Here is a 24,766-nt window from a genome sequence, read left to right on the forward strand (position 1 = left end):
TACAATGAAATGATGCATTTTCAGTAAAACAAACAGAAGTATAAATATCTTTTATTTTTGATTGTTTTATTCATTTTCATTTTTAGTTAACTAAACAAATGCAAGAGTCTAAATTTAATGAAGTGCTGTGGAATCCAGAGACTTTGTGGAAAAATTTAGGTCCATCTTGCTTAGTGCTTTGAATATACTACACAAAAGGAATTCACCAAAGGCAGTAAATATGTATTGATTCTGCTTTACTGTAATCTGCCACAATGGAACAGGAAGCAAGTGATCTTCTGACTCAGTACTATGCATAGTATTTATTTTCTAACTGAAAATAAACTGGGCTTGGAGGGTACAAAATATAATATGGGAGATAAATCCATTCATCCCTAAATTCGTGTTGTTGATGAGAAGCTCAGAATTGGCCTGTTGAAACTAAGATTCTGTGTGAAATCCTGGGAGTTTTGTCATTGTCTTCAGTCGAGCCAGGACTTCACCATCTGAGTTCAATGTGCATTAGATCAAGACTAATATTTGCGTTTTATGGCTGGATGTTAATTCATACTTAAAGATCACCTCCTCCCCACCATAAATAAGCAATCAATTCATGGCTCATAATTTGTTATGTTGATTTAGCCTCGTTTTCATATGTAGCAACACACTTTAGAGACAATGGAGTTACAGAAGAGATGAGTTTGGGCCTATATTTAAGGGGCCAATCCAGTGCCCATGGAAGTCAGTGAGAAGCCAGATCATTTTTACTGGTTTGAGTTATTTAGTTGGGTCTTATTTTTATTTTTGGGAGTTGTCCTGAAGCATTCTTAATGGATTTCATCCTGACCCCTATATATTCTAAAAGTGATGCATAATGTTTAGGAAGGAAATGTACCTGGCAAAACAAAAAATATATCCATTTTATCTCTCTCTCATGGATCCATCCTAAGGCATCAGGAAAGATAATTGCCTTAGATGTATTGTAAATGAATTTATATTTTCTTTAGCTGCCTCTTGTAACAGAAATTGCAAAAGAGCAATTTAACTTTGTGTGTAAAGATTGATTTGGACCTCCTGCATCTTCCATGTAAAGTATATACATGTTTGTATGTAGAATATGTTAGCTTTTGGCCAAATTCAAGATGACTCCTCTAAACTTCAAAGGTAAGAGATCCATCTATTAATAACAGTCAGCATCACCATAGTGTCTGAGTTCCTCACAAAGAATGATGAAATTATCCTTACCTGCTATAATGTAGATGTGTGTATGGCAGTAGTATAACCCCCATTTTTATAGATGGGAACTGAGGCAGAGAGAGATTAAGGGCCAGATTTTTAAAGGTATTTAGGCACCTAAAGATGTAAAAAAGCTTGTTAGGTGCCTAAACTCCTATTGATTTCAATGGGAAGGAGGCTGCTAATATGTGTAGGTGCTTTTGAAAATACCACCAGGTGTCTATTCCCATCCTCAGTGCCTAAATACCCTTGAAAATCTGGCCTTAAGCAACTTGCCCAAGGTCACTTAAGAAGGATGTGGTAACGGTGGGAACTAAACTCAAATCTTCTGCATCCATGACTTAACTATGAGACCATCTCTCTCATAGATATGCATATAGAAAATAAATACCAAAGGACAGATTCTTATCTCCGTGAACCCCCATGATAAGGAAGCCAGAAAATTCCATGAGGTGAACCTTGCCTATAGTGAGTGACATCTCTAAGCACTGTGAATCCAAGTTCTATGTAGACTGGAGCAATGTCTTTGGCTTGTACTTGTCTTCGTGCTGCTCTGCTTGGCCACTTCTACCTACCTACCTACTATCTATCAGGGAAGTTTAACATGGAGATGAGAAAATCCAGGGAGTCAACTGGCTTTTGCTGCCAGAAATGGCTCCTGATCCCTATTTTTAAGTCCCAGACCGCATCAAGTTCCAGCCTAGGTACAGGGAGCTCCTTGAATGGTGGGTGCCCTCTCCATACATGAATTCCAGGGGGATGATCCAGACTTAATCAACTATCAATCACTGTGGTTAGTGCTTCAGGCAAATATAGCTGAAAGACCTTGTCATAGCCAATAGCATAAAAACTATTCATGAACTAATATGGATTTAAATTATATCAGTCCCTGATGATTTAGGGGCGGTTTGGGTTTGTTGTACTTGTCAAAGAAATATAATTCTCTCTCTCTCTCTCTCTCTCTCTCAGTATTTATGGCCCTATCAACATAATTAGCTTAAGTGAAGCTGTATTTAGTTTGATGATAGCTTCAATTTGCTACAACCTAAATCACTGAAATAAATCAATAATTTACAACGTAGCAAACACTTGCACAAAACCCCCATTATGCTTGGGAATTGCCAAATGCAGCACAACCACTTGCTGAGCTTCTTCAAGAGCGTTGTGACAATTTTGGATACCAGATATTTTCATTTGCGCAAGCTGAAGATATGTAAAACCGCACAAATAATGACACTGAATGGGGCTTTGATTAGGAGGCAGTGACATGATCCTGTTCAAATATTAGTGTTTGGTGTGTTTAACATGTTTCACAATTTAAATGATTCGAGCAAGTTACACTGACAAGATTTTTGGTATTGAGGGAAGCACACTTTAATAAAGAAGGGAGCTTGTCAGGGCTTGGTGCCAATCAGCTTCGATCAGCTATGTTGCAAACACATCGGATGCCCTCATTGTGAGATGCAAGAGAGAACATGTTTGATATTTTCCACTTTCCTGCTCTATTCTCCTGTGAACTCATATGAGGCAAGTACTAATTCTCTCTTGGTTCCTACAATGTATTTCTTAAAAATAAAGAAAACATGCCCATTCTTTTTGTTCTGGTATGGACAAATCACAGGCCTAAATTTTTTAAAAAAAGTCTCCACTAATTTTGGGTGCCTTAGTAAGATGAGACATGACAGTGATGCACAAATTAATGAAAAGGCTAAAGAGGGGGTAAATTGGCTGTTTATATTTGTCCTTTTTCATACTGCAAGAACAAGGTGAGATTCAATGAATTTGAAAGGTGGCAAGGTAAAAACTAATGGAAGGAAATGCCTTTCTCACATATGCCTCATTAAACTGTGGAACAGGCTTTAAGCAGTCACTGGATAAGAAAGGAGGTCATCTTATGGATCAGTAACTAGTTAAAAGACAGGAGACAAAGGGTAGGAATAAATACTCAGTTTTCAGACTGGAGAGAGGTAAATAGTAGAGTCCCTCAGGGATCAGTACTGGGACTAGTGCTGTTCATCATCTTCGTAAATAATCTGGAAAAAGGGGTAAACAGTGAGTTGATCAAGTTTGCAGATGACCCATAATTACTCAAGGTAGTTAAGTCCAAAAGTAGACTACAAAAAGTAATAAAGGGATCTCACAAAACTGGGTGTCTGGGCAAGAAAGTGGCAGATGAAATTCAGTGTTGATAAATGCAAAGTAAGGCGTGTTGGAAAACATAATCCCAACTATACGTAGAAAATGATGAAGTCTAAACTAGCTTCAGAGTAACAGACATGTTAGTCTGTATTTGCAAATAGAAAAGGAGGACTTGTAGCACCTTAGAGACTAACCAATTTATTTGAGCATAAGCTGTAGCTCATGAAAGCTTATGCTCAAATAAATTGGTTAGTCTCTAAGGTGCCACAAGTCCTCCTTTTCTAAACTAGCTGTTACCACTCAAGAAAAAGTTCTTGGTGTCATTGTGGTGAGTTCTCTGAAAACATCTGCTCAATGTGCAGCAGAAGTAAAAAAAAAAAGAAAGAGCTGATAGAATGTTAGGAACCATTAAGAAGGGATCAGGTTTCAGAGTAGCAGCCATGTTAGTCTGTATCCGCGAAAAGAAAAGGAGAAAGGAGTACTTGGGGCACCTTAGAGACTAACCAGTTTATTTGACCATAAGCTTTCGTGAGCTACAGCTCACTTCAAGGGAATAGATAATAAACCAGTGAATATCATAATGTCATTTATGTGAACCCATAGTATGTCCACATCTTGAATACTGTGTGCAATTCTAATCAGCCCACCCCAAAAATATATGTTAGAGTTGGAAAAAAAATACAGAGAAGGACAACAAAAATGTTTAAGCGTATAGAACAGCTTCCACATGAGGAGAGTTTAAAGAGACATGGACTGTTCCACTTGGAAAAAAGATGGATAAGGAGGGATGTGATAGAGGTCAATAAAACCGTTAATGGTGTGGAGAAGGTGAAAAAGGAAGTGTTATTTACTCCGTCTCATAACACAAGAACTTGGGGTCGCCCAATGAAATTAATAGGCAGCAGGCTTAAATCAAACAAAAGGAAATACTTCTTTACACCTTGCACTGTCAGCTTGTGGAACTTATTGCCAAGGGATGTTGTGAAGGCCAAAACTATAACTGGGTTCAAAAAGAATTAAATAAGTTCATGAAGGATACATCCATCAATGGCTATTAGTCAAGATGATCAGGGATACAATCCAATACTCTGGGTGTCCCTAAGCCTCTGTGTGCCAGAAGCTGGGACTGGATGACAGGGGATGGATGGCTTCATAATTGTTCTGTTCTGTTAATTCCCTTTGAAGCATCTGTCATTGGCCATTGTTGGAAGACGGGATACTGGGCTAGATGGACCATAGGTCTGAGCCAGTGTAGCCATTCTTATCATCTTAAGTCACTGACACAGGATGTCATTGAGAGAAAGCTAGACAGGGAAACTGTTTTCCCATTCCATTAATATTTTCAAGAGCAACACTTTTTTCCCCCATCTCTCATTGGGTTCCTTTTTCATGAATTGAAAAATTGACTATTTTTTTCATTCTAGGTCAATTGAAATGTTTCATTTGGATTTAGGTCTTTTTTCTGTCTAATAGCTTAAATTTTGAAACAAAAAGTTGTTTTGACCAGAAAACCAGAATTTTTCATTTAAAAAGTATAATAACAAAACATATTCACCATTTCAAAACTTTTTTTCTAGACATTTTTTTTCAAGTTGGGAAATTCATTGAACCTGACTCTGCCTGATTTCCTGCCAGATTTTCCACCTCTCTTGGAACCAATGCTCTTAACAAAACAAACAGGGTGGCTTGTCATCCTGTTTACCTGCAAAAAGTTTTGACACACCACTTTCCAGTGGGATGTGTCAAATCCATTGAATCGGCATTTCCCATCAGAAAACTGTTTCACTGGAAAAAAAAATTCAACCAACAACTGAAAACAGGGGCTTATAATGGGAAGTGTTTGACAACATTAAGAGTGGTGCTACCAGCCCTGGCTATAACAGTGTCAAAACTTTTTGTGGTGGCAACCTCATTAATCTTTCCATGTATTTCAACAGCATCAACGGGCTGTGTGCAAGTGGAGCTAACTTAGGAAACATACACTCCAGTAACAGAAAATAACTGAGTGTTGTTGCTAGGATTAATTAATTAGTGAATGTTTGTAAAGCACTTTGAAGATGACAAGCAGCATATTAGCATTCAGTGTACAGGAGCCTGTGCTTCCTGCCATAACAGAGAGCCTGTGATTAATTACAAAGTCTTCCCCTCTTCCTGGGATGCTGGAATTTATTTACCTGAACAAAACACAAGACCTTGCTACCTAAAGTCCCAGCTCAGGTGCCTCCTCCACACCCCACATCACTAAACTGTATTAAGTGAACAAGAGGAAACCATTCCAGATCCTTAGCTGGTGTGAATCGGCAGCGTTCCACTGACTTCAGTAGAACCAAGCTGATTGACACCAGCACACAGAATCCAAACCACATGCATTTTCCTCTTCCTATCTATCTGGATCAAAGTCCTTACTACAGGCTTTCTGGTTATCGCTGTGATCTTTTAGGGGCTCCTCCCCAGAGAAGATCAGGAGTCTATGTACTTTCTGCTGGATTAACTGGCAGAGTAACAAGGGCTACATGCCACGCAAACAGTTGATTAACCTTTGCTTGTCCTGGATAAAGATCCATAGTAGATACAAGTGCAAAGTGCGTTTTCATAGTAGGGGTCAGCATGAGGCAAGGTGGTGTTGGTCCAATAGACTTCAACAGCTGACACACAAAGGGTCAGTGCACCCCCTCACAAGTATTGGAAAGGCAATGTGTTATGGAGAGGAGGCACCCTTTCATAATTAAGGTTGTAACCAGCTTTCCGTTATAAATCTGACTTTTTCTTGTTATGGTTGGGGGTTTTTTGTTTTGTTTTGTTCCCCTCTAATATCCTAAAAGCAAAACAAAACTTTCTGCTTCCCATTTTGCTTTAGTATTACATGTACATACCGTTTTTTAGTATACATGTACCTGTGGAGACCTTTTTAGTGCCAAAATTTATCATGAATTGGACATGGCATTTCTGAGAGATGGGATCTAGAAAAACTACATGTATATCATGATTGGCAAATTCTTTTTTCTTCTTATAGCTCCAAATTGGCTTAGTGAAGAGAGCTCAGAGTTGGATCAATCAATAATCGGTTGAAAGATTTAGAGCCCAGAGCTGTATCTGAGAAATTAGACTGAGTTACAAAGTGTACCTTTTGGACAGAGTTTGGAAAAGTCTGAAATGGTGTGGAGGACATTTGCATTGTGCTGGACTCTCTCCAGCCAACATAATGACTCTTCCTAAACCCTCATGCAGGCATCTGCAGACACACAACTGCCAACTCACACAAATGCAGAACCCATCAACAGTCCACCCTTCCCACACGCGCACAACACATGTGAATACAAATCTGTGCTAATGCATTCCCTTTTGCACAGATTTTAATTACCATACAGGCTTCTGAGGTGCTCATAATCCGTGCAACTGTTTTAGAGTACCTTCTACACTCCTTGTGGGGTTATCTGGACAGTCTAAGACCTATGTAGACTCCAGTAAGGTGGAGTAGAACAAAGACTCATGTTTCTACCAACCCATGTGTATTTGATTTTCCCCCTCCTCCTTTACACACACTAACATTTTCCAGCCTTGTAGTTCTTAACCTGATTGCCCTCTGTTATTGGAAGAACTGGTCAGATTAAAGAATTTAAGGTAGCCATCAGTTTTGTCTCCATAGATGTAGTGAAGGTAAAGTCCAGAATTTAATTTGTTTGAGTTATAGACTTTAAGATTTCAACATAGGTTTGAAGAAAATTTGGTACATTTCTACAGCTAGCAAGTCAATGCCGAATAACAAATTGTCATGCGGGATATATTTTAAATAATCTAATTGGCAGAGATATAATTATCATGATTTGTAGGTTCATAGATTTTAAAATCCAGAAGGGACAACTATCTAGTCAGACCTCCTGCATAATACAGACCCAATAACTTCAACCAGTAATTACTACATCAAGCCCCAAACTTCTGTGTGAGCTATAGCTTAGCTTTTAGAAAGATATCAAGGTATGGAGAATCCACCTCATCCCCAGGTAAGTTGTTTCAGTAGTTAATTACCCTGATGCTTAAAAATGTGCACCTTATTTCTATTTATTATGTTTATATGAGTACTTCCATGAGACATTTTTCATTGGCAGCTTTATGAAAAAAACTAAAAACATCCAGGCACAAACTTAACTATTCTGGAGTTAATAAATACATATTTTTAACATAAGTGGTAAAACCCTCAAAGATCATTGAAGTTTTGCCCTCCATTTCTCCCCACCTTCATCATCCTCTCAAAAAGCACTGGAAAGCCAGGTCATTGTAAATCTCTATGCCTTTTCAGAGTGATAGTGGCTAGGAATTTGTTATATTTGGGGTGAGGAAGGTAGAAAAATACTGTTTTGCAAACCTGCCCAAAAATAATGCAGCCACCTCTGATGAGACAAAAGAGCTATAGAATTTTTTCCCCTTTGTTATATAACACTATCTCTTTCCCTTTCTTCTCTGGCCTTCCAGTATTCATCCTGAGCCTGAATCTGAGTTTTGGGGGCTTTAAGGGGCCACTATGTGGATAAGGAGAACCTATACAGAAGCAACAAGGGAGTGGCATGTCTCTTAGGGTATGTCTACACTGCAATAAAAGATGCATGGCACAACTGCAGCTGGCCCAAGTCAAGGGTTTGTGGAGGCTGCAGGGCTAAAATGGCAGAGTCAATGTTCAGGCTCAGGCTGCAGCCCAGGCTCTGAAATCCCACAAAGGGAGCGGGTCTCAGAGCTTCTGAGTCTCGGTGCCACAGGATTTTTATTGCAGTGTAGACGTACGTTGCCTTCTGAGGCGACTCTTTATGTACTACCCCTTACTCATGGCCATGCCTGCAGTCAAAACCTAGCCCAGACTAAGGGCCAAATTCTTTCACCCTCTATTTTGAATAGTACCTTCCTCTGCAAATAGTTCCATTGATTTAAATGGGAGTACTTGTGGAATAAAAGTACTACACAATGAGATAGGTTTCAGAGTGGTAGCCATGTTAGTCTGTATTAGCAAAAACAACAAGAAGTCCTTGTGGCCAAGGACTAAAGTGGCCAAGGACCAAGGTCTAAGGTGCTACAAGGACTCCTTGTTGTTTTTACAAGGAGCCAGGCTAGTTTCTAAATAAATAAGTGCAAGAGTGTGCTTGAATTTATATATATACAACAAAAACAAGCTGATGTGATTAAACAGTTAGTCTCCCAATAACTTGGCCCTGTTCTCTTCTCCATCTGACAAGCAAGCAATCAGACTAAATTTATGCCATATGTTTATTTTCCTTGTAACAATATGAGTTTTGTTTATATTTCTAGTTACTATGAGGTAGTAACAACCTTGTAAAATATATTTATTCACATTTTTAAAAATGAGGATTTAGCAGAAACCCAACAAAGTGTCACCCAAGACACAGTATATTATTTAAGGGAAATAGCAGTTAAAAAGAAAAAGACAAAAGCAAGCTCAATTACAATCCTTAAAGAAAATTAAATTTAGAGTTAAGCTTTGGAGTTTTTTTGATCTACCAGTAGTTTCCTGGAAGTCACTGTCTGAAATGAGTTTTGGGAAATCAGGTTAGTATTGACTTAGTTCAGAATGGTTGGCTGTTGCATTTTGTTGTTGTTGTTTGTTTGTTGTAGAAGATTGATTAAATTATTTTGAACAAGTTCCAAGTCTATGTCCTTATCTGAGGTCGTCTGTGAATAGACCACTAACACACTCGCTAAAAAAAGTATTTCAGAGAGTAAATAATCCCTGAAGCCCAAAGCATGTTGCAAATGTCATTATAAATGACAAATACATTGAATTTGGTTCATGGTCTTTAATATACATCTTTTCTTTGTTTCTACCAGCCACTTTCCTGGGCCAAATGGATAGTTGCTCAGATTTCTGTACAATAAAAGGTAATTTTTGGCTGTAGTTTAATGAAAGAAATTGTTAGGGATAAATCGAGAGTAATGAGTATTGGGCAATTGAGCTTCAGAGATTTGATTTCAGCGTTCATTTTCTGCCCCTCTACCTGACTGACTCTCTTCTTATTTATTATTTTTACTACAGTAGCACGTAGACGCCACAAGTAAGACCAGTGCCACATTGTGCCATGCACTGTACAAACAAATAGTAAAGGACAATCCCTGCCACCAAAGAGCTTACAGGAAAAATGGACAAGACGGGGAAAGTGAGAGAGGAAATATGGAGGTGAAGAGACTTGCGCAAGGTCACCTAATAAGGCAGTGACAGAGCTGGGAATAGAACCCAATTCTCCTTAGTCCCAGTCCGGTGCTTCAGTGGACCATGATGCCTCTTGATTAGTTGACTAGCGGTAGCTCTCAAAGACCACAATCTGAATCTGGTCCCCATGGTGCGAGCTGTTGTACAAGCACATAGGGAGATATGGTCCATTCCCCAAGAAGTTTATGATCTAACAGGGCAATTAGCAAAGAGGGTACAAAATACAAGTAAAGGGACTGGGCAATGGTGGGCGCACATCTCATCAGCACCACTTCTTTTTATTAATTATGGAGAGAAGGGTGAGGGAATGGCAAGAGAGGGTGAGTGAATAGGAGCCCAGGGGAAGGGGGACACTGAGAGAGAGAGAGGGACAGAAAGGGAATGGAAATAGGAGCGAAGAGGGAGAGGAGTAAGGATGGAGAGGGGTCATAAGGATGGGTCAAGGGGAAAGACTGAGGCTGGTAGCAGAGGGGGGGAAGTTGGTATGAACAACCAGACAGAAGAGTGTCCCATCTTCAAATTGTGACTAGCATTCTGCTACCACTGTGAAGGTATGAGAACATCCCAACTGGGCCGCTCCCAGCCTTGCTACTGCTGCTTCCAACTTCTGCTGTGGAAAGTCCCTACTACTCCTGGGGCCTGTATCCACCCCTGAGAGATCCTGCTCTGTTTCCATGTGCCTGGGGAGATAGAGTCTGTGAAGTCTCTTTTCTGCCACACGGAGAAGGTCAGTTTCCCTTCTTGAGTCTAGATCTATGGGGCCTGGGGTTCCTAGATTTGCCTCACTCTACAATACTGTTGCTGCTCCCATCAGTTAGGAAATCTTTACCTATGACTGGGGCTGGTGTCACGCTTAGGAGGCTATGCTCTGCTTTGCCAGCCTGAGACATGGGCGGGGGAGATTGCCAGGAACTGATGGCCTCTGAGGTTGTGATTTGGTTCTTCCTATTCTGATTAAACTTTGCTCATACCATACTGGGCGTCCATATAGAGACTTAGGGGTTTTAATTAAACAGGAACCCCATGGGGCTCAGGTTAAAAATGTAAGTGGAGGACACCATAGCTATGCTATGCTTGTAGCCATGAATGCACTGCGTTCAGTGCTTATTGCTCTAGTCTTCTTTTAGTGCAACCCAAAGAGGAGGGGAAATTTGTTTCCTAATGTTTTCAGCTCTGTAGATGATCCTCTTTAGATCTTTAAGTTAGAGACAAATCCTCCTGAGTCTGTTTCCAAAGCTGATTGAAGCATAAGGAGTGATTCAGTTGAGTTAATGTGGCGAAAAGCAGCAAACCTGTATCAGGTTTTCTGTTGAGCTTTTTATATATTTATCTTCAGGTTCTGTCTTGGGTAGAGAGAAAATCATGTAATTTAATGCCTTAAATTTTAGCTGTAATGTCACTTTTTTTTTAATTATGCAGATTTTTTTAACTTGCATAAGGAGGAGCAATATTTTCATGGTGAATGTGTTGATTTTCTCTGTATTAATCTGAATATATTATTGATAAACTGAATGTAGTGCCATCTCACAAACAAGATGGATCTGGACATTTCTCTCTCTTTTTCCGAAGGTGGCTTGGAACACAGGGTTAAATGTAAATGGAATCTCAGTGCAAGGAACAAAGGATATTTCAGTTCGTTAAAAGTTACCTTCCACACATCGCTTCCTACCTTCCACACATCATTTGATTAGTCTTGGGATCAATACAGTTCACACAGTGACAGTAGCTTCCCTGAAGAGTTTACAGTCTAAATAGACAAGATAGACAAAGGGTAGGAGAACGGGATGGTACATACAAGCAGATGATTGGGAACAGGGGCCCATGGAATACTTAATACATTTGCAGTCATCAGAGCTCATGTGCTTAAAGTTAAGCATGTGCTGAAGTACCTTGCTCAGGGCGGACAAGACTTATCCAAGGTCCCGAAAGAGAGTCTGTGGTAGAGTTGAAAACTGAACCCAAATCTCCCGTGTCCCTGTCTAGTGCTGTAATCCCAACACAGTCTTTATTCCATCCTTCCACACTACCCTTTGCAGTAGTGGAAACAGTGGGGCAGCAGTTTCAAGAGGTGGATTTTGAGAATTCTTCATTCACCGCCAAGTGAGCATGCATTAAGCAAATATAATTCCTTATGCTTCAGGTATAAATACAATTTCATTGCCTGTACTAAGGGTGAAGTGTGATCAATAAATAGCCTAATTTCCTTGCCTTCCATATTGTGCAGTGGTTTTTTTTTTGTACATACACAGTGAAGTTGTACGGCTATGGGGGTTGTATAATGGTAAATAGCTATGCAACCGTGGTTGCATAGTTGCTTTCCTTGATTTAACTGTATTTTGCACTTGATAGGGTGGAAACCTCATAGTTTTCGATTCTTTGGCTTCATTTTCCTTTCACATGGTTCTGACTTTAATGAGAATCATTGAGCAGAACTGAGCCACATATTTTCCATGGGAAAAGCTACAGCAGGAGAATGCATTTCTATTTATTGATCTCTCTTAACATCTACATTCCACCAAGAGATGAAACTGGGGACCAAATGGGGAGAATTAAGACTGTAGGATGCAAGAACTTTCATATATGCTGAGCCTATTGAGCTCACGAGGTTAGAATGTCCTTAGGCCTCCCTGTATTCAGAATTAAATGCAAAACCTGTTTCTTAGCTTTCCTCCAATGATTTCTTTGCATACATACAGAGATACAACACTCCCTTTCACTCATACAGCAAGCAAACCATAGGTCTAGTTCAAAATTTTCTGCTTAAACTATATTTGATGGAAAATTGGGTTTTTAAATTAATTGTTGCCAAAAATCACTACTATTTTTTTAAAATGTTTTGTCAACATTTTCAGGGGTAGCGGGTGGGAAAGACACCCTGTGTTCCAACGAGCTGTACTATAAAATGTTGTCTCTGGGAAGACAGGAAAAATGATTGTTTTAATTTTTAATATTTTAATAATCTGTAGGTGCTCAGATATTATGGGATTGGGGGGCCATACATTACCACCAAAAAAGTTTTGATTGTATTTTGGAATGTTGGTGGCCATATAAGTACCCAAATAGATGTATGGAAACAACATACACAGTATTCCTTTTTTATTACTTGTTATCTGACAACTGTGCACTCTGCGTTATACAAACCATATAGGAAGAAACAATTCTACCTCAAAGGAGCTTAAGACCCAAGGTTCTGATTGTGCGCCTATATGATGAATAATTCTTATTGATATAAGGTTTTCTCGTGACCCCAGTAATTTTTTCCTTTGGAAATAGATATTTATCCCTTCCTTACTCCATCAGGGCTACTCCAGAAAGCAACAGTTTGCCAGATCAAGCCCTTTCAAGGTGGTTGCTTACTATCTAAATAACCTACCACTTTTACTGACAAGTCTCTTGTTGGTGATGGATGTTTTTGTCAGCTGTAAAAGGTAAATAATTACACTTGAAACAATGTGTAACTGAAGTCTCTCTCTTAGAGTTCTGTTATCCCAGGAGGGGACCAGTGAGGCAAAAGGATTGGAAAGAGCTTTGGGAGCAGGAGGGAAGGGGAGAAAGGAGAACACACACACAGTAGGTAGGAAACATCCAGCAAAGCCTGTTCTTTAAGGATTACCACCACAGTTTGCATCCCCAAGAACTCTGGAGAAGATTCCCATACATGTCCAAACTGTACAGGGACTCCTTTTGTGATTTGCCAACTCTGACGCCTAACCACTTGGCACCCATCCCACTTTTTTAGTCCTCACCAAATACAGGCATCAGACTCTTGACTATCAAATGAACCATTCATCTGAGAAGGGACCACAGGTTCCCAGGTAATATACTAAATAGCTCATATTTTACTGTCTCTGGAAGTGTCCAGTTGTGAGCTTGTAACACTGATATAACGCACCGAGCGTAAAACACCGACATGTACTACATAAATACCACTTGGACCTCTCTTGATACAAGCAGGATATGAATGATGATAGTTTAGTTTCTGGTAAAGCTATAGCCTTTTCCTGAGCAGAAAAAGAGAGCGGGTATATTTCAGATGACAAATGCATACCGTGCTGGTGCTCTCTCTTGCTATTTAGTGATTCATTCTCTGACCTTTCCCCATAGCATCTTACTGTTTTATTTCCCCAGACTAAAACCTCTGATCATAGCCAGAGCTATTCCTTAGCCTTCTCTCTTCCCTTATCATTTTTCCTTTCCCTGTGGGAAGGCTTCTCTAGTCTGTCTTCTTTTTTTGTTTTATAAACAACAACAGGCCAGGTTCTTGCAGCTAGAGCTGGACAAATTCTTTGTTGCAAGTAATACTGCAGATTTGGCTGACATTCAAAAACAAAGCTGTGTGTTTGTGTGATGCCCCCAAATTCTTGTGAAGGGCAATTATCAAGGGGCATGATGAACTTGTCTGAACCAACCAGCATTTCTGAACCTGGACAAATGATCACAAAAGCTATTTGGCAGTATTTAATGCCAGAAGGGTCCTTGGTGGCCATTTTATCTGCCCCCACATAACACAGGCCACAGAACTTCACCCAGTGACTCCTGACCTCAGCCTGTAGCTGTGCTACAATATGTCTTTGAGAAAGGCATCGAATCTTGAACTCCTACCCACTCTACTTGCAAGGCACTTTGTGATGGGATAACCCCAGCTCCAGTTGCCAAGGGTTTAAATAGTCAGATTACAATGCTTATATTTTATCAATATTTTCTGAATGGAAAAGCACTTATAAAGTCAACATCTGGTTTTTTTTTAACCCCCTATTCATGTGGCTGCATCACATCTTCAGTATAGTACAAAACAGAAAAAGGCCTTTAATAATCCTTGGTGAATTTAAAGGAGGTGGTGAAGTTGACTCTGTTTTGTTTAATTTTGGCGGTTAATGTGCCACCCAGAAAATCTGGGAAATGATTTAGCTACTTTTTTTTCCTAAATGAAAAAGGCATTGTACATCAATTCCAATGACATTGCCATATGTGGCTCTTTACATGACTGCTGAATTTTCTACGTTAAAAATCAGGGTGATCTAATTGAAAATCTGTTTGTTGATCGAGATGAGAGTGTGATTATATATTTTAAGGCTGAGGTTTTCCAAGGGGCATAAGGAATCAAAACCACCCAAGGTAGGACTTTAAAAAGTGCTTAAGGGAGGTAGGCACTGGGGAGAAGATTTTCAAAGGCACAAATGACACTTAGGCACTGAACTCTCATTAACTTTCATTGAGAGTTAGGCACCTAAATGCCAGAGGTGCCTTTGAAATTCTTCCCCCTTAACTCTTGTTGACCATGGCCAAAATTTTGAAAAATACTAGTCTCGTGTTAGGCTCCTAAATCATTTTTAGGTGACAAAGGGGCTTGTGCTTCTAAGTCACTTAAGCACTTTTGAAAATCCCACATTTTGGTGCCACAACGTGGACTTTGGAAAATGAAAAATGTGAAAATTTTGCTCTAAGCATCTTTGAAAATCTCCTCAAAGGTGTCTAAACCTCTTTGAAAATTCGAGTCTTAAAATAGAGGCCAGTACAATCAACATCTCATCACCCTGTTGGCGTGGACCAAGGGATGTGCTGGCCGCCACTTCCAGCAGCTCCCATTGGCCTGGGACAGCGAACTGTAGCCAGTGGGAGCCATGATTGGCTGAACCTGTGGACGCGGCAGGTAAACGAACCAGCCAGGTCCGCCAGGGGGCTTACCCTGCCGGACCACATGCCAAAGGTTGCTGATCCCTGCACTACAGTATTAGATCTCCAATAATGAACCATCCTTATCTAAGGAACAGAGCTGCTTCTGTCACAATAGTGAAGCATCATAGGACTTAGAGATGGAAAAGCAGTATCGGCAATCCCAAGCATTCAAATGTCAGGAGTCAGGCCCCCAAAATTATGATATTGCTTTTAAAACCGTATTCTTAAAATTGAGTTCTTTGCCTTTTGATTGTTGTGCTTAATTTGTGCTAGGGCTTGCCAGGCATGGCAGTTCATAGCCTCAGCACCTCTTTCAATTATGAAAGTGAAAAAATTGCTTGAGCCCCAGTACCTCTTTCATTACAAATTAAGCACTGGTTTGTGGGTATGAGTTTTTCTCCAAACCATGGGGGATAGAACTCTACTTTTTAATTATTTAATTAAAGCTAGGATTCTCCTATATTTACATGACTCCAGGAACTGGGTCTTCAGAAAAGCACACCAAATATTGTGTGCGTTCTTTATTATGTTTGTATTGCAGTAGTGCATAACGGCCCCTGCCATGGAGCAGAACCCCACTGTGCTGGGAAACACAGAAGAACAACAACAAAAATTCTCTGTCCCAAATTTGGCAACATTAGAAAAGTCCTGCACTTATTTATTACATTCATTTAGTGGATCTCCCTGCTAATGCAAGCTTGTACATTTTCTAGTGGTTTTGATACAGGAAAACACTATATTTTCTAGTGTTTTTGTCCACTTTTAAATGTCACACTCAATTAGCAAATAAAACAGTTTCCCAAGAGATTTAAATAAGTGAGGATGTTTTGGTTGTGTCATAAGGAGAAAAGGCACTATTTCCCCTCTTTAACCCTTTGTATGTTAATTCATTTTCTAGCTTTTCTTGATACCAATTACTTTCCAAAGCTGCCTTCAATAATACAAAAAGGTATTAAGGGAAGTTTTCCTCTCTTTTTCTCCTAAACATGTGATGAGAAACTGAATACCACCTTATGGAAACAAATGTCAGAAAGACCTTTTGGGGGGAAAAATATCAAAACAACTGCTGAGTCATTGCTCTTTTCGGGAGCCTTCAATAACCCAGAAAGCTTGTCAAAGTCAAAACAGTAGCTCTGCTGCCCTGGCACGTCTGCCTGGGCAATCATCAGAAAGCTTCCTGACAAATCTTTTTTTGGGGAAACAAGACAATTGAGAAACTGACTTTAGATTGTGAGGTGTTAACTTGAGCACAGAAGAGCATGTAACTTGTAAATGGTTTCAGAGTAACAGCTGTGTTAGTCTGTATTCGCAAAAAGAAAAGGAGTACTTGTGGCACCTTAGAGACAAACCAATTTATTTGAGCATAAGCTTTCGTGAGCTACAGCTCACTTCATCGGATGCATACTATGGAATGCAACCATGAAAAATGGCTTGTGTGTATAAAAACCATCTTCTGTATATTCCACAGTATGCATCCGATGAAGTGAGCTGTAGCTCACGAAAGCTTATGCTCAAATAAATTGGTTAGTCTCTAAGGTGCCACAAGTACTCCTTTTCTTTTAACTTGTAAATGTCACACTCAAACCAGATATTTATTAGTTTAAACTGACACACTTTAGCTTCCCAGTAAGTAGTGAGAAAATATGTCCTATCGCTTGAGATGGTTAAAACTTCAGTACATTGGACAAAGCACTAGAAAATGTTTTCTCTAGCTAATTCTCCTGCACAGGCAAAAGGAGAGGCAAAATGAAGTAATCAGTTTTTTGCCCCCAGTCGCTGTGCTGCTATCATTCCTATTTTACTGTTAACTCGGTCTGTGGAAGGCTAGAGTAATTGGCCAAACCGACTTGTCCAGTATATACAAGAAGGATGCTCTAGCGGAAGGGTGCCAGCCTTGGGTTTAGGAGACCTAAATTCAATTTCCTGCTCTGCCTCAGATATTCTGCATTACCTTGGGTAAGTCATTTAATCTCTCTGTGTCTCTGTTCCCTATCAGTAAAACATACTTCCCTACCTCACAAGGGGTTGTATTTATCCTCGCATTAAAGATTGTCATGCTCAGATACGACAGTGTGAAGGGCTGTAAGTATTTATCTAAATAGTTAGCAAAAGCACAGATTATAGACAAGAGCCTGAGCTGGTGTAAATTGACATGACTCCATTTACTTCTGCTGGTTTACACCACCTGGGGATGCAGCCCTGCGTAATTACTGCTCAGACCTCAATATGAATGCAGAGAGTTTCCCCAAATGAAATAGTGGGCTCTTAATTGAAATGGTGGCCATGGCCATTCACCGTCTTTCTTTCATTTTGTTGGTGAGTCTGAGTTTTGTAACTTTTTCATTGTATTGGCAATGAAGACTCACTTGGTGCTGTGAGCCAGGAGCGTGTCCCAGGGATCTGAAGAGATTAAAATTCACTGACACACATATAGCTCTCTTACAGGGCGAGAAATAAGATTTTATAGCACCATATTTGTGTTGATAACTTCTCCTTGTGGTAGTTAATGTTGTCAGGTTTGCTTGATGTGAAACAGTGGAAAAAGAAATGCAAATAAGAAGCATAGAACTTTCACACACACCTTTCCCCTTTGACTTAATGTTTAGAGTGTGTGACTTGGCCCTGATTCAACATATGCGCAGGCATATGCCTACTTTGAAGGTGGTGAGAAGTTCACTGACTGCTCATCTGCCTACAATTAGATATGTGCTAAAGTACCTTGACCTTTAGTTTTATCATAGCTCGGGAGGGAGGGAGAAAAATGAAATGTGATGCACAGTCTACCCAGAAATAAAGTACTTTTCAAGAACAAAGGTGAAGTTTCTTCTTCTAGTTTAATAACTACAGAATGTGTATCAAGAGACTAGGAGGAATCATAGAATGATTCATAGCCTCTAGAGAGGAAAAAGATTCACAGGTCATTTGTCAGTGGTCTGATCTATGACTCGTTATTAGAAAAACACCTATGCATCTGAATAGAAAATCTCATTCAAAGAAAACAATTAAACATAAAGACATGAATCAACCTACCACAACCACAGCTGTGATCTTCTCTGGACTAAAGTGCTGCTCTTGGACCATATATAGAGCTCCCATTAGTTATCAGCAGGAGTTGCATACACAGATTTCAGTAGGATTTACATCAGGTCCTCATTTCAGATCAAAGTGAAATTAAGAAGCAAACCCACTCAGAACAAAAGCATAAAATGCCAGGGTTAAGGATTATTTTTGAATCTCCTCTTTAGTTTTAACATTCATTTGGAATCACCTATCTTTTTTCATTTTAGCCAATATCCTTGATGTTGTTGTTTTTAAAGGAATTTCATGAACCAAGTTCTCAAATACTGTGGCCTTAATAGAACAACCTAACCCCGTCTTTGGATGCTGATAGAGGCATGTGGGCAAGCTTAATAAAAATTTACATTTTTAAGAGATGATATAGGTATGCTGGGTGTTCTACTAATGTCCCTTGTTTGAAAATTGGTTCTCTCTATGTGAATATGACATATGCTCCATAAAATGTCTTACGGTTTTCTTTTTTGAGTCTGTGTAAGCACTGTATTAGCCTGGGGCAATCTCTCTGTGTGTCCTCTCAATCAGTGAAATGTCTTCATCTCAATGCTTATCTCACAAGTGAAAATGAAATGAGAATTTTTGGTTCCTGAAGAAAGAGATCTTTTGTAGAAGAGAGTGAGTCTCAAAAGTTTATAATGTCAGCTGGTTCTAGACAGGCACAAAGAAGATTGGAGGCCTGTTCAAAGCTTTTCTGTTATTTAAAACTGGGCGGAAGATGTCACAAAAATAGGTTTGTTCCTTGTACTTACTGTTTCTGGATAGGCTGGCCACACCCCCAGAGCAACTTCTTGTCGTTTTTGGTACGTGTGTGTACAGCATCTAGCACAATGGGGTTCTGATCCTTGTTTAGGGTTCCTAGATCCTACCCTAATAAATAATTATCCTTATTTTAGCATTTCTGCTTCTGATCCTGAGTGGAACCACTGAAAAATGAGGCATGTGAAAATGGGAAAGAGAAGCTTTTTAAAAGAATCATCAATCTTTTCTCAACAACAAAAAGACTTGCTTAGTGGAGCAGGACAAGATTTTGTCTTGTGTTCTTCAAGCTATCTCATCCATCCTTCATCTGAAATTGCTTTCATATCTGAACCTTCAAAGGAATCCAAAAAGAGACTGGAGGGAGCACACTGTGACCAGTACGTTCTTCAGCAAAACACTTTCCCACATGTTTAGTGCAAAGAGCTGACCACAGAAGTATGCTGCATTTTGTTCACCGTGAGGCATGAACAGGAGAATCACAGGAAAACAGCTATTATGCCTAAATAATGTTCTACTAAATTGATATGTCCATGAAATAACTTTGAAAGACCTTTGGGAATTTAACACCTTCACCTCTGCCTACCGAACTGCTAGATCAGAAAAGAAATGTGCATAACTACTCTTTAAAGTCCATCTTCCCATAAAAACAGTGCTATAAAATGTGTGGTATATGGCAATCTGAGGCTGGACTATTGTGTGACCTAACCATTATATGAACAAAAGAAGGGAAAAAAATTGCACAACAGTTCCATAAATTCCACCTATCCATGAAATAACAATTGCGTTCATATTTTCATTTCCATTATACGGAATAGTTTACATTCTGACTTACCAAGCCAATGTTTTTTTATTTATTTAAGTTGGATGTTTTGCTTTGTACTGTATGAACAGCTAGGGGAAAAATAGGATCCAATAATATGGCTACTTCACGGTAAATAAATTGCACTAATACAAAAATACAAAAGGAGTGCTCAGAGGCTTTTCTAGGACAAGTTCTGCTCTAGAACTATGCACCCAGCCTTTTAAACTCTCGTGAAACAATAAAAGTTACATTTTCTTAAGTTAAATAATACAAAAATCTTACAGGATTTCCACTTATCCTGCTTTCTGCAGCTCCCATTGGCTGGGAACAGCGAACTGTGGCCACTGGGAGTTGCGGACGGTCGATGTACACGAACTGTCTTGCGGCCCACCAGCGGATTACACTGATGGGCCGCAGGTTTCCCACCACTGTCTTAGGCCTTGTGTCAGATTTCTCCTAGAGTTAATTTCCCCCTGTCGCGGGGCAGCTGCCCCACTCCTAGAAATCAAGGGTTAAAAGCAGCCCTGGAGAGTGAGAGCAGCTGAGTGAGTAGCTGACCACAGGTGTGGCCAGCTCAATCAGGGCCCAGCTGGCCCTTACAAAAGGGCTAGGGGCCAGGAGCTGGAAGAGTCTCACTCTAGCCTTGGAGTGGGAAGGGCTAGCTGTCTGGGAGTAAGGTACTTGAAGTGGAGCAGTGCTGGGGAAGGGCAAAGGAGCTCCAGCCTGGCAAACCCCAAGGCTGCAGGCCTTGGGTAAAGACAAAGCAGGTACTTGGGTTGCAGAGGTGCAGCCCAAGGATAGGCAAAGGCAGCAGGTCCTAACCCCTTGCTAATGATGAGTGGATATTACAGACTGCAGTCTGCCCAGTCAGTGGGGGCTAGATGATGCCTGGCAGTAGCCACTGAGGCAAGGTGGGTTTAGAGGGTTGGGGGGAGAGACCCAGAGCGTGGGAGTACTGCTGGGGCAGAACCCCAAGGTAAAGGGCACCAGGGTCTGGGAGGGACATGGGACCAGCGCCAGGTGAGACACCGGCCTGCAGAGGGCACTCCATACACTGGAAAAGAGCTAATTCCCAGATGACCAGCAGGAGACACCGCACCAGTGAGTCTTCGCTTTGCTACACCCCCTTTACCCACAAAATCATGTTTTCTGGTCAGACTACAGAGTAGTCGGAGAGGTCAGTTTCAGCACCTAGCCCTGGACCACAATGCAGGAGTGTTGCACACACTCCTGTTTCCTCTTCCCTTCTGCAAATGCTGCTTCAGTACGTGGGCTGGGAGAAAGGCTACAATGGCTCCATGGACACCAGATCTATATATACATGGATTTACAGACCTTCCTTTGGCCTACCTTGGTCAGGCCCCCATTGTGGTGTCCCATATGACCTAAGTGGGACTGCCAAGGAGACTTTTCCCACAGTTTGTAGGGAGTGCTCTGGTAGCTCTCTGTGTCCATTCCACCAGCAGAACCCCTCATGCAGTCCCTGTGCAAGGTTTAGAGGTCTTTTCAGTAGCCCCCTGCTCTATGGACCAATTTCATCCCTAGCGATCAGATTTTTAATACAGAGCTATAAATATCTTCAAATAATGGGCCAGATCCTCAGCTGGTGTAAATTAGCATAGCTCCTTTGCCTTAACAGAAGCTATGTGGATTTACTCCAGCTGAGATTCCAGCTCATTGTTTGGTAAATTGACTCTTAATTTGGTGCAAGTGAGCACTCTTTATAAGGTGGCCCTTTGTTTTAATTAATATCTTCCTTAAATTAATAAATCCAATGATGTTCTTCTACCTCCAGATCAGAGATGGCTGCCTCACTACCCCAGGGCGCAGTTTAATAACACAAAACACCATCCGGTCACTTCTTCTATTTTGTTGTCAATAAATACCATCTGTGCACAACCCAAACTAGTCAGCAATGATGACAACCATAAGTGAGATCCTGTGCATTTTTCTGTTGGCACTCAAACTTATTGGCCATCACAAGATAATGATTTTTTTAATGTACTGCTTACAGAATTACATTAGCATTTTTTTTAGGCTTAATAGAAATACTAGATGTTCCCAATATGAATGGAAATTCATTGTTGAAGGAAAGAACACAGTGTGAGGTCATGTCTCACTTGGAAGGGGAGCAGAAACTAGATGAAAATAAAAACGCTTGCCTACTTTTAATGCTTTCAATTGTCCTTTCTCTCCTTGACTTCTTTGCAACACTACAATCTTTTTATTTCAGATTCACTTATGAAAAAGCCGTCTAGAAAAGGCAAAGCTTGAATATGGATGTACAGTAAGCACCTATTTTCCTTCCTACATTATTTATGTATTTAAGTAGTTCTAAAAGTATCTCTGATATTCATTTGTTTTACAAGCAATAGTGTTTTTAACTCATTATACAGTTTGACATTGCAACAGCATGCTTTTTACTGGACAGGGCTAGATACTGGAGTCATGGGTGCTGGAACTATGGGTGCTGCCGTAGCCCCTGGAATGAAGTGGTTTCCACCATATACCAGGTTTCCAGTTTGGTTCAGGTTTCAGAGTAACAGCCGTGTTAGTCTTTTATTCGCAAAAAGAAAAGGAGTACTTGTGGCACCTTAGAGACTAACCAATTTATTTGAGCATGAGCTTTCGTGAGCTACAGCTCACTTCAACAGTATGCATCCGATGAAGTGAGCTGTAGCTCACGAAAGCTCATGCTCAAATAAATTGGTTAGTCTCTAAGGTGCCACAAGTACTCCTTTTCTTTTTTCCAGTTTGGTTCAATGGCTCTCAGCACCCACACTATAAAAATTTGTTCCAGCGCTCCTGCCTGGAGTATTCGTGGTCTGATATATTAGGTGGAATTACCCAGAGACTTCAGAGGATGGATGCTTTCCAGCCTCCTAGATGAATGCAGCAAAAACATTTCATAGACTTAGCAGATGTTTTGGGCTTAGGGAAGGGATTGCAAAGACATTTCAATGTCTACAAGTTTAGAGTTAAAATTCACATCTCAATGACATTTTTTCACAGATGCCTATTTTCAGGTTCACAACTGAAAAAGACAGAGCAATTTTTTTAAAGTAGCTTTACATTTTGTTTGATATAGAAAATTTCAAGTTTAGTTTGGATACACACTCAGACTTCATCTGAACTATGAGGGTGCAAAACTGGGAATTAAATCTCACAAGTATAGAACTGAAGTGTGCATTCAGGTACCTCTGGCTGTCAATGAGGCCAGGAATACTACAAAGATAGCCATGGTTAAATTACACAATTTTGCCGCTTCTGCATCTTGAATATAAAGGTAACAGGAAGTGAGTAACAACATCAAGCAATAATTCAAAAGAATTCAGTCAATTTTTTTGTTTGTTTTAAACTTCAAAATGACAAATTGGTTTGAGCTTTGATCAAAGTTTCGATCATTTCCAGTGTGATGAACTCTCAATTTTTATCATGAGTCTTGTGACATTTGGTGTTCTACTTAAAGCCCTACCTCCTGGATTCATGTGGCTGTGAGAATCTATTTTCATTTTTTAAAAAGATAAACCTTATGGTTACAGAGACAAGCTTGTGAGTGTGATCTGAATATGCCCTAAAGGTCCAAAACCCAGAAAGGTGGGAACAGCAAAAACAAAGAAACAAAAAACCACCAAATATATTTTTTAAAATTTTATGATGTTTTGGTACCTTGCTCATGATTTTTGAACACTTGTTGGCAATGCTGAAATCCTCATACATACATACTGCTGACAGGTACATGCTATACCTAACTGAAATAACTAAGATAAGTTTTTGCCTGACAATTTCATCCATCCCTGGTCTAAACCCTTGGTTTTTAGTTACAGATATAGAAACGCTACCTATATGTTGCTTTCCTCCTTCACTGATTATGCTAGTATTTAATGTTATCTGATTCTTTTATGGCACTACTTGTTATGACTGAATATGTAAAAAACAAAAAAAAAATCCTTGTTTCAACGAAGCCTTTCATATTTGATTTTACTTTGAGAATATTCTTCCACATGACTGGTTTGATATCTGAAGTACAGAGCACTATACCATAACGTACTACTCCATAACATAAAATATTGATAGAAGCGTTTGTAGGTTAGTTCTGAACACCATTAGCATTCATTATAAACATATACATTTCTATATCACATAGATGCTGATTATCTCCCAGGAGCAATCTTGGGATGATTGTATTTAGTACATCCAGTGTGTGTGTGTGTATATATATATAATACTGTTACTGTATTTATATGTATCCTTATGAAGACAGCACCAAGCCTGCATTCTCTTCTGATTTTACAATTAATCTGAAAGGATAGGAATTATAACAACAATTTTCCAGCACATCATGCATGAGCTAAGAATTGATTGTATTCTAAGAATTAATTGTCCTCAACATCCACACACTATTGTAAAAGCTTGAAATAATTAAATATAATGCAGAGTCTGTCAGTTACTTTTCATTTTAAAGAATTGCTAAATTATTACTGATGTGGTTTCATAGGTGATGGGTGTTTTTTTTAAAGAAAATGAAGAATTTTTAATTCATTAGATTTAATCTTAAATGATCTACAAGTCTATTTAAAATGGAAGTATATTCATCCCTTTTTCAGGGGTGAAATTCAGAGACCTTTGCAGCATTATCCATGTGGCGCTGTGCATCACTTAAGACAAATGTGAATAGACACTTGTATAGATCCCCTGAGCTATGGAATGCGTTTCACTGGAAGGGTCAGATCTCTGCTGATTCATACCAGGTATACTGAATTCATTAAATTCAGTGAAACTATGCTGATTATCATCAATGGAGGATCTGTCTCAAATATTTAGCAGTAGGTAACTACAGTGTTTGCAAAGATTCTCAGTGAACTCACTCTGGAAACCTGAGGTCTTTG

This window comes from Lepidochelys kempii, chromosome 9 (genome assembly GCF_965140265.1).
Source record: "Lepidochelys kempii isolate rLepKem1 chromosome 9, rLepKem1.hap2, whole genome shotgun sequence".
NCBI classification, from domain to species: Eukaryota; Metazoa; Chordata; order Testudines; family Cheloniidae; genus Lepidochelys; species Lepidochelys kempii.